Here is a 17,500-nt window from a genome sequence, read left to right as displayed (position 1 = left end):
GCGTAACCTTAACGCAGTTCTCAGGGAGATTAAGCGTGACACTGAATATGACAATGTTGGCCCTTTGAAATACAGGACCTACTTACTTTTTACGGCTGAGTGAACTGAACCAACGTGAAATGAAGGAAATAAAATATTTTTTTGAAGGACACAATGCACCGCCGCAAATCGAACTCGCGGCCATACGACTGTGAACTGAGTACACTAATCATTAAACCACAGGCTTCCCAGTAAAATGTGATATGTAGTTGTTGAGGAGTACTCCGAAGGTGTCGAAACGTACGTAAAATTATCTCCCCTTTTTCTGTCCATAAATATGCCACATACAAATTATTCAAAACAGCACTGGCTAAAGAAATCTATAAATAAATTTTATATATTTTATAGCGCATTATAGGATTAAAACTTTAATATTTTATTGAATTATATTGAATGTATTCAATACGGTTTACCTCATACTTAAACTAAATTTTCTATTGTATTATAAAATATTTTAAATACTATTATATGTGTGTTTGCTTATACTATAAAATATATTTAATATACTGTAAAACATGTTTCATTTTATACAGTAAGATGCAATTTATATTATACTATAAAATATAGTTAATATTATATTGCATGATACGATTTGTACTATAAAATATATTTTATATTACGCAGTAAAATATTTTCTATATTATACTGTAAAATACGTTTTAGGTGATAAACTACGAAATTTTTTATATTCTAAAATACGCAGGCTGTTTCATAATGATGGGACACATTTTAGTAGAAGTCTACGAAGCCGTGGATACTCGTCCCATGGTTACTCTAGTCCTATAACTTGTGTACAGGTCACACTGTATTATACTAGTGTATACGCACACACACATACACATACACACATGTGTATATAAATGTGTGTGTTTGTATATAAATGTATATACATACGCATGTATGTATATGGATGCTAATCTTCTACAGAAAGACCTAGATGCCATATATAAATGTGTGTCCGCTCTATGTTTAGCCCCTTGTGAGCAATAAGGAAATAAAAAACGTTAGCACGCCGGGCGAAATGCTTAGTGGTATTTCGTCTGCCGTTACGTTCTGAGTTCAAATTCCGTCGAGGTCGACTTTGCCTTTCATCCTTTCGCGGTCGATAAATTAAGTACCAGTTACGCACTGGGGTCGATGTAATCGACTTAATCCCTTTGCCTGTCCTTGTTTGTCCCCTCTATGTTTAATCCCTCGTGGGCAATAAAGAAATTAGAAACGTTAGCTCGCCGGGCAAAATGCTTAGCGGGATTTCGTCTGTCTTTACGTTCTGAGTTCAAATTCCGCCGAGGTCGACTTTGCCTTTCAATCCTTTCGATAATTTAAGTACCAGTTGAGTACTGAGGTTGATCTAATCGACTGGCCCCCTCCCCCAAAATTTCGGGCCTTGTGCCTAGAGTAGAAAAGTATATTCTGACATGTATATTAATAAAAATCAAGTGCACAGCGACTTTCTGAACACCTAGCATATATATATATATATATATATATATATATATATACTAGATCGCTGACCACAACATTCAAATTTCTTTTCTCCGTGTTTTTCTCCTTCTTTTTCTCCTTATTCTTTCTGTTGAAGAGCGTAGCTCGAAACGTTAAAGACTTTCTCTATTCCCGAGCGTTAAACTAATACATCCTTTTGTTGTTTACACCACCTGGCCTCGTCTGTTGTTGTTGTTTTCGTAAATTCTCCCATATATATATATATATATATATATATATATATATAATATCATACCATGTTATATATAGCATATTGAAAATATATTATATAAATATTGAAAGTATGTTATACCTTACATTTTATATTATCCTTTGATACAAACTATACTATCAAATATATTTAGTATTACGTTGTAAAACACGTTTATATTAAACTATAAAATATCTCTTTTCCTGTAAAGAAAACTCACCGTATTTATATTAGAATATGAAGCGATATTTTAACCAAGGCAGCGTTGTCACGAAAAGAAGCGAATACGGTGAGGTTGAGCTAAAAGGAAGTAGCTTGCTAGCTGGCCAATCGTAGCATTTGCATCGGGGTTTATCTTTAATGTATTTCGAAACGATAGTAAATGTAAACAAAGCGGTTTTCTTTTCTTCTTCGTCCATTGAAGCAACATCACCAATTTCGTTTTCACTATAACGTTTTTGTATTGCTGCTTATTTATATCGTTTGGCGTTGGAAGCATAAACACAACAGAGAATTGCTTGTTGTGTCTCTTCGCATGTTTACTTATGCAGCAGTTCATGCAGTATTATTTTAAGAATAGCGATTTTCAGAATGTTTCAACATCAGTAGCAGGACAACGAATAAATAACGTTTGAGAAGAAGGCCGTTTCTTTGCCACTGTGTGTGTGTGTGTGCAAATATATATATTACGTAATTGCCTAGGCTATCGGATGTTGCTATACACCGCTGGCTGTTATATACCACTGGTCACGGCTGGATCTAGCGAATGATGTCACCCCTTTGGCTAGGCAAGCAGACGAACATGCCCTATGATCGAAAAGCTAATCTGTCGCAAGGTTACCCGTTTACAAGCGAGCGGACTGGAGTAACATGAAATGAAGTGTTTTGCTTGGGAACACTACGCGCCGCTCGATCCGGCAAATGAGCGCACGGTCAAGCTATCGTAAGGTTAGCATGCTAAGTACTGGGCAATGCGCCTAGTGCACACACACAAGCACACACATAAGCACACACAAGCAGGCGTATGTGTGAATGGTGTATGGCTCAGTGATTAGAGCGTCGGGCTGTGTGTTGTGATCTTGAGCAAGACAGTTTATTTCACGTTAATCCAGTTCACTCAAGTAAAGAAATGAATTACGACACTACTAGTGCCAAGGACTGGTTTGTGAAGAAGCTCCTTATTGAATATAGCTCGACGTCAGTGAGAAATTATCGATCAACTCTGTTTGAGAATCTAACTATATTATCTATTCCAACGAACAGCGCTGCATTTTTGTCTCTGTCTCTCGCACTCGCGAATGAAGAGAAATGCCCCGAAGTGTTAAATACTTCACGCTGTACAATCTTTTCCATTAACTCCTGAATCCCCTAATTATTACTAATTGTATCAGAGAAATATCTGCAAAAGACTACTGTTTGTTAAGAAGACAGTGCTTTGCGCGCAATGCTGGCATATCATCAGACACCTATGTTTCGACCTGATATGATCCCCTCAGTAACGATTATGCCAGATATTCTGAACTAAGACGATAAATTCTTGTTTCCATAAAGAAAATATTTGTTGATTTGTTCGAAAGCTGTCTAGGCTAAAATCGAATTAAAATACATTCTTGAAGCAGCATTAGAATAACACACCGTTACCTATAACATTGAGAATATGTAAACAAACATACAACTGAACTAATTTTAATATTTTGTTTCAAAGTATCTTCTCAAGGAGATCTTTGTACTAAAAAGACAGTTCTGCTCAGAACGCCAATGGATCACCAAAGACTATGTGTTCAATTTGATTTGCAGAAAAAAACGCATTTGCAGAAAAAAACACCCGGACATTCTGAAGTAAGCCGAATAATACTTGTTTGGAAATATAAATCGGGTAAACAAAATATTTATTGATTTGCACGAAAGCAAGCCGTACCAACTGATGGTTTTTTTCATAGGAATAACAAATCACATTTAATAGCGTTCTGTATTCTCTAACTACGTATTTATATGCACATTAAAAACAAAAAAGAAATATGTCCAAAAAACTGAAAAAGACTAAACAAAATGAAAAGAAACATTTAAAATATCGTTTAAAATATCGAATTGAGGTGGAAGATTCCTCTGAAGTTGTCGTGATGTATTGATTTCTTTTACTGCTTTTTTTTCTATTATTTGTAACTGCCTGCCAAGTGCTTGATTTATATAAGCTATAAAGTGCAGCAATGATTTTAATAGTATCAAAAGAATTAGGTTGGTGAAGGGATAGAATTGTTACAGTGTCTTGCGGTGTTGCTTTTGTTTGTTTGTTTCTTTCTTTCTTTCTTTCCTTTTTTTTTTTATTCAGTCTTTTAACTTTGTGAGTTCAGATATTACGGAGGTCAAATATGCTTTTCATCAGACTTTCAGAGTCGATAAATAAAGTACCAGTCAAGTACTGTTGTTAGATATAATGAACTTCTTACTCTCATACGTGTGAATTTGTACCTACGTTAGAAGCAATTATTATTATTATTATTATTATTATTATTATTATTATTATTATTATTATTATTATTATTATTATTATTATTATTATTATTATTATTATTATTATTATTATTATTATTAAGGTGACGAGCTGGCAGAATCGTTAGCGTGCCGGGCATAATGCTTAGCGGTATTTCGTCCGTCTTCTGGGTTCAAATTCCTCCGATGTCGACTTTTCCTTTCATCCTTTCGGGGTCGATAAATTAAGTACCAGTTACGCACTCGGGTTGATGTAATCGACTTAATCCACTCCTGCAATCTACCCTTGCGGAAGAATTCTGAAATTATTATTATTATTATTATTATTATTATTATTATTATTATTATTATTATTATTATTATTATTATTATTATTATTATTATTATTATTATTATTAAGAAGGCAGGAAGCTGGCAGAATCGTTAGCACGCCAGGCAAAATGCTAAGAGGCATTTCGTCCGTCTACCTCCGAGTTCGACTTTCTCGTCCCTGCCTTTCGGGGTCGATAAAATAAATATCAGTTGAAAACAGGACGATGTTATAGACTTTCACTTCCCCTCAAATTTCCCCTCTACCAAAATTTGAAACCGTTATTAAGGCAGCGAGCTGGCAGAATCGTTAGCATGCTGGACAATATCCTTAGCACCATTTTGTTCATTTTTACGTTCTGAGTTCAAATTCCATGGAGGTCGACTTTGCATTTTATCCTTTCAGGGTCGATGAAATATGTTCCACTCAAATAGTGGGGGCGATGAAATAGACTAACTTTTTCCCCAAATTTCAGACCTTGTTCATGTAGTAGAAAGAGTCATTCTCAAGGTGCTAAGCTGGCCGTATCATTAGCACGCCGGACAAAAATGCTTAGCGGCATCTTTTCCAGTTCTTTACGTTCTGAGTTCAGATTCGGCCGAGATCAAATTTGCCTTCCATACTGCAATTTATTCATAATTTTTTTTTCTCGTCTATTTTCAGGAATTGTTGCCTCTTACAGAGCAAGGTGACTTTGGTTCAACCTGTGATGCCTCATTCGGTGAGTTCACATGTGTTGCACCGCAACATTTTAATCATTATCAAACCATGTTTCATTCTCTGTCTTTCTGTCTGTCTGTCTCTCTCTCTGAGAATTTCCTTTCCCAAATCATCAATTATCACTGGTTTTGCAGCGTAAACCTTATCTTTGAGATCGCCCCATAAAAAAAAATCCATTGGCGTGAGGTCTAGGGAACGTGCAAGAAATTCAACGCTACCTCTCCTCCCAATCCATTTGCTTGGATTTGTTGCGTCGAGGTAAGCCCGTACATCCCAAAAAGCAATACATTAGTGATCGTCTGTCTAAGAGTGAGTACATCTTTTTGGGACATCCTGTATATGCTTATAAACAATTATGATTTCTGATTAACTTATTTCATTGTCTATTTTGAATACATTTATGTAAACTTTTTAAACACAAAGCCTCTGTTAACATTTTCTTGTCATTGTCAGAGATTCTATTTCTTAACATTTTCTTATCATTATATGTCTATGTTAACTAATTTTTAACACCGCAAAGGCTACACAAAGCCTTGCACTTTACTTTCGAAAATCTTTTTTAAAAAAAAAGCGAAACCGGTGTAGTTAATAAACATATTTAAAAGACTTCTGCATTTTCAAATTCTCTTCTCTATATATTTTAAGTTGTGCGGTACCTTCCAATTTTACTTTCTTAAATATATATGGGAAAGTGTACGTGAGAGAGAAACGTCAAAATTAACTCTTGGGTATTACTGTTTCGTGTTCTAGCTGATTTCCATGGGGTCTAATTGACTGAGATCATACTATCCACTCTAATTGACTGAGATAACAATATTCACTCTGAACGCAGCGCCAGTATGTCGCGGGGTTAATCATTTAAAGCCGAGAAACGTAAAATGAAGGGTTTTGCTCAAGAACAGTGCGCATTGCTCGGTCCGAGAATCGAAACAGCAATCTTGAGATCATGAACGCAACAAACTAACTACTAGACAATGTGCCTTCACGTGTGAGAGAGAGGGAGCATGTGTGAGAGAGAGTGGATGAGATAAATAGACAGACAGACAGAGAATGTAAGAGAATGAGAAAGAAAGAGAAACCAGGAGACGAAACTAACTGCAAGGCAACGTACATGCATTGCGTCTGTGAAAGAGAGGGAGAATGAGTGATAGATAGATAGATAGATAGATAGATAGATAGATAGATAGATAGATAGATAGATAGATAGATGGATAGATAGATAGATAGATAGATAGAGAAATGATAGATCGATAGCTAGCTAGATAATGGTGATAAATAGATAGATAGATAGATAGATAGATAGATAATGATTATAGATAGATAGACAGAGAGATGGAGAGTGAGAGAAAGAGAGAGAGAGAGAGAGAGAGAGAGAGAGAGAGAGAGAGAGAGAGACAGACAGACAGGCTGACAGACGTAGATCAGGAGACAAGATCCTGAAGAAAAACGTGTTGTCGAAATTTCACTTAAGTAACTGTAAGGTATTTAATATATCGCAGATGATGGTGCAATTTGCTTAAATTCTCCCAGACGCCTCATTATGCAACAACAGGTCCACGTAAGCAAGGCTGTTCTCACTAAGCAGCGCATTAACGAACGGACACTATGCGCCCACAGACTTCGTGGCTCCAATTTAAACCAACGATTTCAACCACAAACTGTTCATAGCAGCATTTTCTTCGTCTCCATAAATGCAGAGTAATTAATTTGTTATTTCTGGAAAATAGTTAAGCTCAAGTTGTAACGTTTTGAGATTTACTTGGAAAATTCTCGGCTTGTAATTATTATTATTTCTAATCAGCTTCATTAAATAAGTTTAAACCAACTTACCTCTCTATCAATCTGTCCATTCATCTATTCATTTCTCTCTCCTTCTTTTCTCTATCTATCTATCTATCTATCTATCTATCTATCTATCTATCTATCTATCTATCTATGTGTCTGTCTGTCCCCCCTCTCTCTCTTTATATATATATATATATATATATATATATATATTATATATATATATATATATATGTATATATATATATATATATATATATATATATATATATATATATATATGTATGTATGTATGTATGTATGTATGTATGTACCGATGTTGTCGTTCAATACTAGACGACAACTGATGAAGGGTCGTTCTTTGTGTTATTTGTTCTGTTTTCCATTTGTTTCTCTCGTTCTTTGCCTACTGAGAATCGAATGCTGTACCTTTCCGATAACGGCTGAGTGTTCCAAAGCATTAAGTGAATTGGTCCCTGACAGCAATCACCGTCTATTATAGCGCTACATAAATGCGGTGAACAGACAGAATCACTAGCAGGCCGGGCGAAATGCTTAACGGTATTTCGCCCCTGCCTTTGAACCTTTTGTGGTTGATAAAATAAGTACCAGTTATGCACTGTGGTATATGCATTCGACTTAAACCCCCCCCCCCCAAGTTTCAAGCCTTGTGCTTTTAGTAAAAAGGATTATTAGGGTTATTTAAGACTGCGTGCTGGCAGAATCGTTAGCACACTGCACCAAATACTTACGGGTATTTTGCCCGTCGTTGCGTTCTGAGTTCAAATTCCACCAATGTCGACTTTGCCTTTCATCCTTTTGGGGTCGATTAAATAAGTACCAGTTACACACTGGGGTCGATGTAATCGACTTCATCTCCTTTCCCAAGCTGCTTTTGTGGAAAAAATTTGAAATCATTATTATTATTATTATTATTATTATTATTTAGGCGGAGAGCTGGCAGTATCACCAGCATGCCCGGCGAAAGGCTTAGCGGCATTTCGTCCTTCTTTTCGTTCTGAGTTCAGACTGTCCCTCTCCTCACAAATTCCAGGTCTTGTGCCTGTAGTAGAAAGTATTACAATACTAGATAATATCTTTTGGTTACGTCAGAACATTTTTATAAACAGAAACAGATCTGACGAGTGTTTAACAGAATATAAAGTAAATATTGAACATAACATAGTATAGCATACTTTATTTTCCAGAAAATATTTATATACACGTGTGTGTATGTGTGTGAGTGTATGTGTGTATGTGTGTGTGTGTGTGTGTGTGTGTGTGTGTGTGTGTGTGTGTGTGCTTGGTTATGTATTGTATATGAAAATAGATAACAAAAACAACCACATGAGTAACTTTAGTAAATCAGATAATACTGAACAACAGATAGCAATAACCACAAACACAACAACGTTAGAAACACGTGATACCCAATTATAAAGACATGTATATGTATATATTATATACTTATGCGTCTCTCTCTCTCTCTCTCTCTCTCTCTCTCTCTCTCTCTCTCTCTGTATATATATATATATATATATATATATATATATACATATACATATATATATATATATATATATATATATATATATATATATATATATATATATATATATACGCACACACACATAGACAGACAGACAGATAGATAACAGATAGATAGATAGATAGATAGATAGATAGATAGACAGACAGATAGATAACAGATAGATAGATAGATAGATAGATAGACAGACAGATACATACATACATATATGTGTATGTGTGTGTGTGTGTGTGTGTGTGTATACGACAGGCTTCTTTCAGTTACCGTCTACCAAAATCACTCACAAGGCTTTGGTCGGTCCGAGGCTTTAATAGAAGACACTTGCCCAAGGTGCCACGCAGTGGCACTGAACCCGGAACCATGTGGTCGGAAAGCAAACTTACCACACAGCCACGCCTGCGCTTGTGCGCATACGTTAGAAACCATAAATCCGACCTGTGAGATAGTGCAGCAGACTGCCCATCAAAACACACCCTTCTATTTCATAAAAGAAACGACGTGATGGTCGCAACAGGAATGCTTCTGATCATAGCAGAGTTTGTCTTTTTTTTTTCTCTTCTTGTTTAGATAAACAAGTCCCATTTATATACTAGCCATTATACCATACTACACCTTCCCCACAAAATGGCCTACACTTGTGTGAAGGTTAGAATAATCGTTATCAATAATTACTTAAGCTCAAGGAATTAATCTACGTGGTCTTTATGCCAGTTTGATGTATACAGATCCGGTATTGTTTATACAATCTCTTCTTCACGAAAAAAATTCTTGTGAAATAGTAGACTGCTGTCTAAGTTAACCACCGTTACACCTCGTCGTTGCTTACATAAGAACGTGAAAACAATTAGATAAAGTACAGCGATAAATTTTAGGTATTTTAAAATACACTTCTTGGCTCGTTAGGAGCGCACAGAAAGGCTGCCAAATATATACTCTCACTGCAGGGTCGTGTGCGTGCGTGTTGGTATGTGTGTTGTTAGAAGCAGAAACTGCAGGCACAGAGGTGGCAGTGTGAGAAGAGGTTTTCTTCCCAGCCACATAGTTCTGGGTTCAGTTCCGGGCAAGTGTTTTCTGGTACTATAGCCCCTGGCGGACCAAAGTCTTCCGAGGCAATTTGGTAGGCGAAAACTGAAAGAAGCCTGTCATGTGTGTGTGTGTGTGTGTGTGTGTATATATATATATATATATATATATATATATTACTACTCGACTACCGGTGCTGGTCTATTTACTTTCCTATCATGTAGCGTTTTTCTTATAAAAGAAGAAACCACAACTACTGTGGAGATTCCCTCCCCTAAAACCCCTTCACGGCGATGCTCCAGCAAGGCCGCGGCCCAATGACTAAAACGATCAAAAAATAAAAGACAAAATTTTAAAATTCCAGTTCTTAGCAGTCATAGAGGCTTGCAGAAACGCTGCCACATACATGTGTGTGTGTGTGCGTATACGCACACATACACACACGCGCACACATATATATAATATACATATATTTATATATATACATACATATACATATATCATATACATATAGATTATATATATATATATATATATATATATATATATATATATATATATATATATGTATGTGTGTGTGTGTGTGTGTGTGTATAACATACATATAGATTATATATATATATATAGATGAAATATATATATATATATATATATATATATATATATATATATATATATATATATATATATATATATATATATATATATACATATATATATGTATGTATATATGTATACGTAAATATAATAGACATAGAGATTATATATATCCGAACAATACGTGTGCTGCTGCAAGCAAAAACTGATATGTTTGTTCAATGGCGAATTTTTAACTTTAGCTAACACGCAATTTCCTCCGATAAAATTACAAATAACGAGATTCTAAAATTACAAGAGCAACATGTGTTTTAATTAGTTTTGTTGTCAAATTGTTTGTTAACGTTACTCAAATATTTTCCGCCGCAAAAATCTGCGATAATACGGATAACGATATCCAACACTGGAAGAGAAAGACGCCATATTAAAAAGAAAAAAAATATATAAATAACACAAGACAAAGAAGACTATGATAAAAACATGAATAAATAATGAAAGAAAAATACTTATTAAAAATTAGGAACGAAAAAAAAATGATGTTCTTCTTTTATAAATCTCATTTTGAATTCTTTATTTATGTATAAAACTTTTGTTGATCTCGTTAAATTCAAATAATTTCGTTTTTTGCTGTTAGTGTCAATGTCTGCTGAACGGATGTGATTACGTCAGTCCTGAATACGCAAATGGTGGAAGGACATAATAATTAGATTCCCGCTCACTCTCAGATAGATATCTGTATTCTGAATTGAAACGACAACGACGACGATGATGATGATGATGGTGATGGTGATGATGATGATGATGATGATAATGATGAAGATGATGATGATGATGGTGATGATGGTGATGATGGTGATGATGGTGATGATGGTGATGATGATGATCACCATGACGGTGCTGCTGCTGCAGTTGTTGATGATGATGATGATAATGGTGAGGAGGATGAGGAGAAGGAGGAAGATGAAGTCACTAACGACGATGATGAGGAGGAGGAAGCGGAGGACAAGGAGGGAAAAGAAGAGCAAGGAGGAGGAGAAGGTAGAGAACTATAATAATGATAATGGTGAGGCGGATGAGGAGAAGGAGAATGAGGGGGAGGAGGAGGAGGAGGAGGAGGAGGAGAGGTTACAATAATGATAACGATGTTGCTGCAGCTGATGATGATGATGATAATGATTGGTGTTTTGAACAGTATTTCTTGGTCGTGTTGACGACGATGGTGTTATTGATGATCGTAATACTGCTGCGCCTGCTAAATAATAATAATAATAATAATAATAATAATAATAATAATAATAATAATAATAATAAGAAGAAGAAGAAGAAGAAGAAGAAGAAGAAGAAGACGGAGAAGAAGAAGAAGAAGAAGAAGAAGAAGAAGAAGAAAAAGAAGAAGAAGAAGAAGAAGAAGAAGAAGAAAACGGAGAAGAAGAAGACGGAGAAGAAGGAGACGGAGAAGAAAAACAGCAACAACAACAACAACAACAACAACGACAACAACAACAATAATAATAATAATAATAATAATAGCTACGGCCAGTGATATTGCAGTTTGAGAAAAATTTTCATTCGTTGTATTTGGCTTGAAGTGCAACATTTAATTTTACTTTCCAACCCACAGACAAAAACCATATTTATACACATGCACATACACAAATATATACACACACACACACACTCGCACATGAAATGTGTGTGTGTGTGTGTGTGTGTGTGTGTGTGTGTGTGTGTGTGTGCGTGTGTTACAACCTTGAGCAAAACTGCATTGGAATATCTCCCCTGGATGAATATGTACTGTAACTGAATCAACTAAATGCATATAAACGACACATCAAAGAATATTATGACAATTTATGCAGCAGAAACACGTGTCGGATTTGAATTTAACGAGAATAATACTGTAATCAATAAATTTGGAAGATGTATAATTCTCCATTCTCCCGTATGATGTTTAGATTTTATATATATATATATATATACATATATATATATACAGCAATAAGGATAACACAAATTGAGTAATGCAGTCATTAAAAACAGCGTAGGATTAACCATTCATTTACCTCGATCCATTATAAATATTCTCAATTGCGTATTCATAAAAGCATCGATGTTATAATTAAAGAAACTAAATTGGAGAGCCATGCAATATGACCATCAGATTCTTCTATATGTGAATTTATTATTTGATGTTTATTACATGTAAAAATATACTTCAAATATATCTAGATTTGATTTAATATAAGGATATCGGGAGGTTATAGCGTTAAATTTATTATTTTGGGTATGTCAAAATGGTGGTTAGATTCTGCTTTTGATCGCTTTCATTTTAATTGCGATATTCGAACGTCAGAGAATTTGTCATCTTACAGTGAATATCTACAAGTTAACATTCGTTATTATACTTAACGCTGGTGTAAATCTGTCAAATCTTAATTTGCCAAGATAATGAATAACAATTACAGCGTAGAAGACATGTATTAGCCATTCAAAAATGCACAAGCATTTTCACTTAAATATCTATTTGATATCAGGTATATAAATGAATAGATAAATATGTATAAATATGTATAAATATATAAGTGTATGTAAATGTACATACATGTATATATATATATATATATATATATATATATATATATATATATATATGAATTTAAGGAATGGAGTAGATAAAATCTAGGCTACGTATAGACGTATGTACAAGCAATGTATTAATATGACGCTCGGAGAAAGAAGAGGGTTGTTGTTGTACGTTTCGAGCATAGCTCTTCCTCGGAAACAGGTATTTTATTATATATATGTGTGTGTGTGTGTGTGTATGTGTGTATAAGTTGATTCGTCAAAAGCTCAATACAGATGTTGAATGTTCTTTCATACATTAAAATTCGAAGCCACTCGTCTCCGTTCATCAGCTGGTAAACGTAGCTTGGCTTTCTTTCGAATACCCATACCCACTGTTTCAATATTTTTACAAAATATGATATGAAAGTTTAAAAAGAAACGATTGTCCTTATGTTCTTTCGTTTAAAAACATTTGTGAACGATTCGTGCGAAAACAGCTGCTTCGGGCATACGCTTTTGATTTCATTTCTGGTTCTCGTGGTAATATTATTATAAACGTCATAAACTCCATACAACTGAAGTCATGAAATTACATTGCTGTTTAAGCAGCGTTCGAAAATAATAATTTTAAGTAATGCTTTTAATTAATACTTTTAATTAATGTTTTAATTAAAAGTTGTTCGTTTCGCATGCGCCTGCGCAGATTGATATATATATACACATATGTACACTCATAGACATACATACATATATATATATACGAAGAATCATATATTAATTTACACACACATGTGTACATATACACATATCCCTATATACATATAATGAGTTACTGCACGCACACACTTATGTTTAGGCATATCTATCTATCTATCTATCTATCTATCTATCTATCTCTATCTATCTATCTATCTATCTATCTATCTATCTATCTATATATATATATATATATATATATATATATATATATATATATATATATATATATATATATATATATATATATATATATATATATAATACAGAATGGGACAACGCCACGCATCAACTTCCAAGTAGGTTTATCTTAACCTTTCTGATGCAACTCTACTCTATACTGTTGTCTCTCTCGTTTCTCAAACGTGACCATCTTCCATCTTTCTTTTCCTCACGTGAATTTCTTTCTTTTCCTGCACGACATTCCAAAGACTGGACGTCTTCCATCGTTCTCTTCTATCTTTTCTCTTTTCAAAGAAAACATTTCTCCCTCTCGTTCTGGTCTAACGACCATCTTTGTTTATTTTCGTTCGGTTTGCTTGTATGTCTCCACTGCCTTGTTTTTGTTCCCAACTTTGACCCTCCAGAAATCCCAAATTTTATTTTGGGCTTTATGGGAGCAACTGTCTTTGAAGTTTCATATTGTCGGTGAATGTACAAAATGGCGAGTAGATAGGCAGCAGACAACTGATGAAGGGTCGTTCTTTATGTTACCTCTCCTGTTTTCCATTTTCTTTTCTCTCGTTTTTTTTCGTATTCATCTCGTTTGTTTTCGTATTTCATGTTGTTTACACAGTTGGTGACGTACTGTATCCATATATGCACACACACACATACACACATATATATGTATATATATATATATATATATATATATATATATATATACAAACACATATATATTACTTATATTATATATACATATGTATATAATGTAATATATGTCATATACATATATATATATATATACATATATTATATATATATATATATATATATATATATATATATATATATATATATATATATATATATGTACACATATCTATCTATATATATGTATGTATATATATATATATATGTATATGTATATATATATGTATCCATATATATATATATATATATATATATATATATATATATATATATATATATATATATATATGTGTGTGTGTGTGTGTGTGTGTGTGTATATGAATACCAACTCGTACGTACGCATGTATGCACGTATGTATGTATATATGTACGTATGTATGAATGTAACTTTGTATTCATGTGTAGCCATTAGCATAAAGAGATCGGCTGTATGTCTAGGTAATTCTAGACTAACAGGCTACGGATTATACGAAAGAAATTACACGCACACACGCACACACACGCACTATACATTTACATACACACATATATGTTTATATATATACATGCACACGCACATTTATCCAGTACATATGTGTGTGTGATTGTAAGTGTGAATTTATGACGTAGATATGTACGTGTGTATGTACGTGTATATGTATGCATGTATGTATGTATGTATGCATGTATTGTTTGTTTGTTCGGGTCTAAATTGGAGAAACATTACTGGAATCTTTGTGTTTTTATTTTCGTATGCGTGTGTGTGTGTGTGAGAGTCTTTGAGCGAGCGGATGCATGCTTGCGTGCGTGTGAATGTTTGCATCTATGTACATATATATATATATATATATATATATATATATATATATATATATATATATATGAAACACGTGTACCGCGGAATCCTTTGTAGTCTTGTTATTTTTTGTTTTGGATTTACAATATATATATATATATATGTATATATATATATATATATATATATATATATATATATATATATATATATATATATATATATATATATATATATATATATATATATATATATATATATATATATATATATATATATATATATATATATATATATATATATATATATATATATATATATATATATATATATATATATATATATATATATATATATATACATATATATATTTCTTAAGGCGGAGAACTGACAGAAGCGTTAGCACGCTAGTAGAAATGCTTAGCGGTACTTCGTCTACCTTTGCGTTCTGGGTTCAAATTCTGCCGAGGTCGACTTTGCCTTTCATCCTTCCGGGGTCCAGTTGCGTACAGGGGTCGATCTAATCGACTAGCTCCCTCCCTAAACATTTCGTGCCTGTGCCTAGAGTGGAAAAGAATATATATATATATATATATATATATATATATATATATATATATATATATATATATATATATATATATATGTATGTATGTATGTATGTACTTGTATATATTCATCTAATTTATATATACGTGTATGTATAATTTGTTGCTTGATCGATGGCGTCAATTGGATGCGGGTAGGCACGCGGAAGTGGCCGGTATTTTCGGTAAACTCTAGTATCGGTTAAGAGATCACTTTACTATCTAAATTTTGTATCGCTAAACATTTAACTTAATAAACATCGCTCTCGAATTTATTCATATTTAGCTTCACTGATCACAAGAGTCTTCTTATGTATGGCTTCGGGATATTATAATCACAAAATTAATACACACACACACACACACATATGTTAAGAGAGAGAGAGAGAGAGAGAGAGAGAGAGAGAGAGAGAGAGAGAGAGAGAGAGATTGAGAGATTAACAGAATAATAGAATCGGAAGCAAATACTGCTATATAGCATTCAATGAAATAGACTTTTATCGCCTTTTCACTAGATTTTATGAGTCGGCTTGAAGAATAGACATCAGGGAAAACATTAGCAGACTATAACAGAATTCCAATGCTATTTAACATATGGTATTTGTTAAGGTAAACTGACCATAACTTATTAAAGATAGTCACTTTATTTCCATGAAATATTACATTGCTGATGTATAACAGTGGCTGAATAGTACCTCGTATTTTCGATTATGCGTTAATTTCGGTTCATGCCTGTCCGCGCCGAACAATGCTTGGACGTTTCCGTGTTATTTTGAAAGCTTAATGTCAAGAGTTAGCACCTGCTAACAAGCGCTGTGGCTGTCTGTGGATATATGTTATGTCTTCGTGTTTGATATGTAATCTTTGTGTCGCTTCATATAACTTGCTACTATTTCCATTTTTAAAGAAATCATTCGAAAGAATTTGAGGAATCAATATCGATACGTATACTTCGGTATCGATTGGGTGTTACAAGTATTACCACTTCGCCAGCTTGAAACACACCGATATTTACCAACCCACATACGCACACACAGACACGTCTGTCTACATACACTCACATACATACGTTAATAGGGGTATATATATATATATATATATATATATATATATATATATATATATATATATATATATATATATATATATATATATATATATATATATATATATATATATATATATATATATATATATATATATATATATATATATATATATATATATATATATATATATATATATATATATATATATATATATATATATATATATATATATATATATATATATATACCCCGTAGGAGTGGCTGTGTGGTAAGTAGCTTGCTTACCAACCACATGGTCCCGGGTTCAGTCCCACTGCGTGGCATCTTGGGCAAGTGTCTTCCACTATAGCCTCGGGCCGACCAAAACCTTGTGAGTGGATTTGGTAGACGGAAACTGAAAGAAGCCCGTCGTATATATGTATATATATATGTGTATGTATGTATGTGTTTGTGTGCTTGTGTTTGTCCCCCCAACATCGCTTGACAACCGATGCTGGTGTGTTTATGTCCCCGTAACTTTGCGGTTCGGCAAAAGAGACCGATAGAATAAGTACTAGGCTTCTAAAGAATAAGTCCTGGGGTCGATTTGCTCGACTAAAGGCGGTGCTCCAGCATGGCCGCAGTTAAAAGACTGAAACAAGTAAAAGAGTAAAAGAGTATATATATATATATGATTACATATA

At 33.6% G+C, this 17,500-nt stretch overlaps 1 protein-coding gene across 1 annotated transcript in view; it reads left to right on the top strand.

Annotated features, from left to right (window-relative positions):
• Nucleotides 1-17,500, top strand: part of LOC106884093 (uncharacterized) — a 380,074-nt gene that overhangs the window by 172,075 nt on the left and 190,499 nt on the right. Inside the window, exon 2 of the mRNA XM_052976276.2 lies at nt 5,199-5,256. The gene's annotated coding sequence lies outside the window, so the exon portion shown is untranslated. The remainder of the gene's footprint in view (nt 1-5,198; nt 5,257-17,500) is intronic.

This window comes from Octopus bimaculoides, chromosome 25 (genome assembly GCF_046866305.1).
Source record: "Octopus bimaculoides isolate indiv1 chromosome 25, ASM4686630v1, whole genome shotgun sequence".
NCBI classification, from domain to species: Eukaryota; Metazoa; Mollusca; class Cephalopoda; order Octopoda; family Octopodidae; genus Octopus; species Octopus bimaculoides.
Note: the sequence above shows the minus strand (reverse complement) of the source record. Positions and strands in the feature narration are given on the sequence as shown.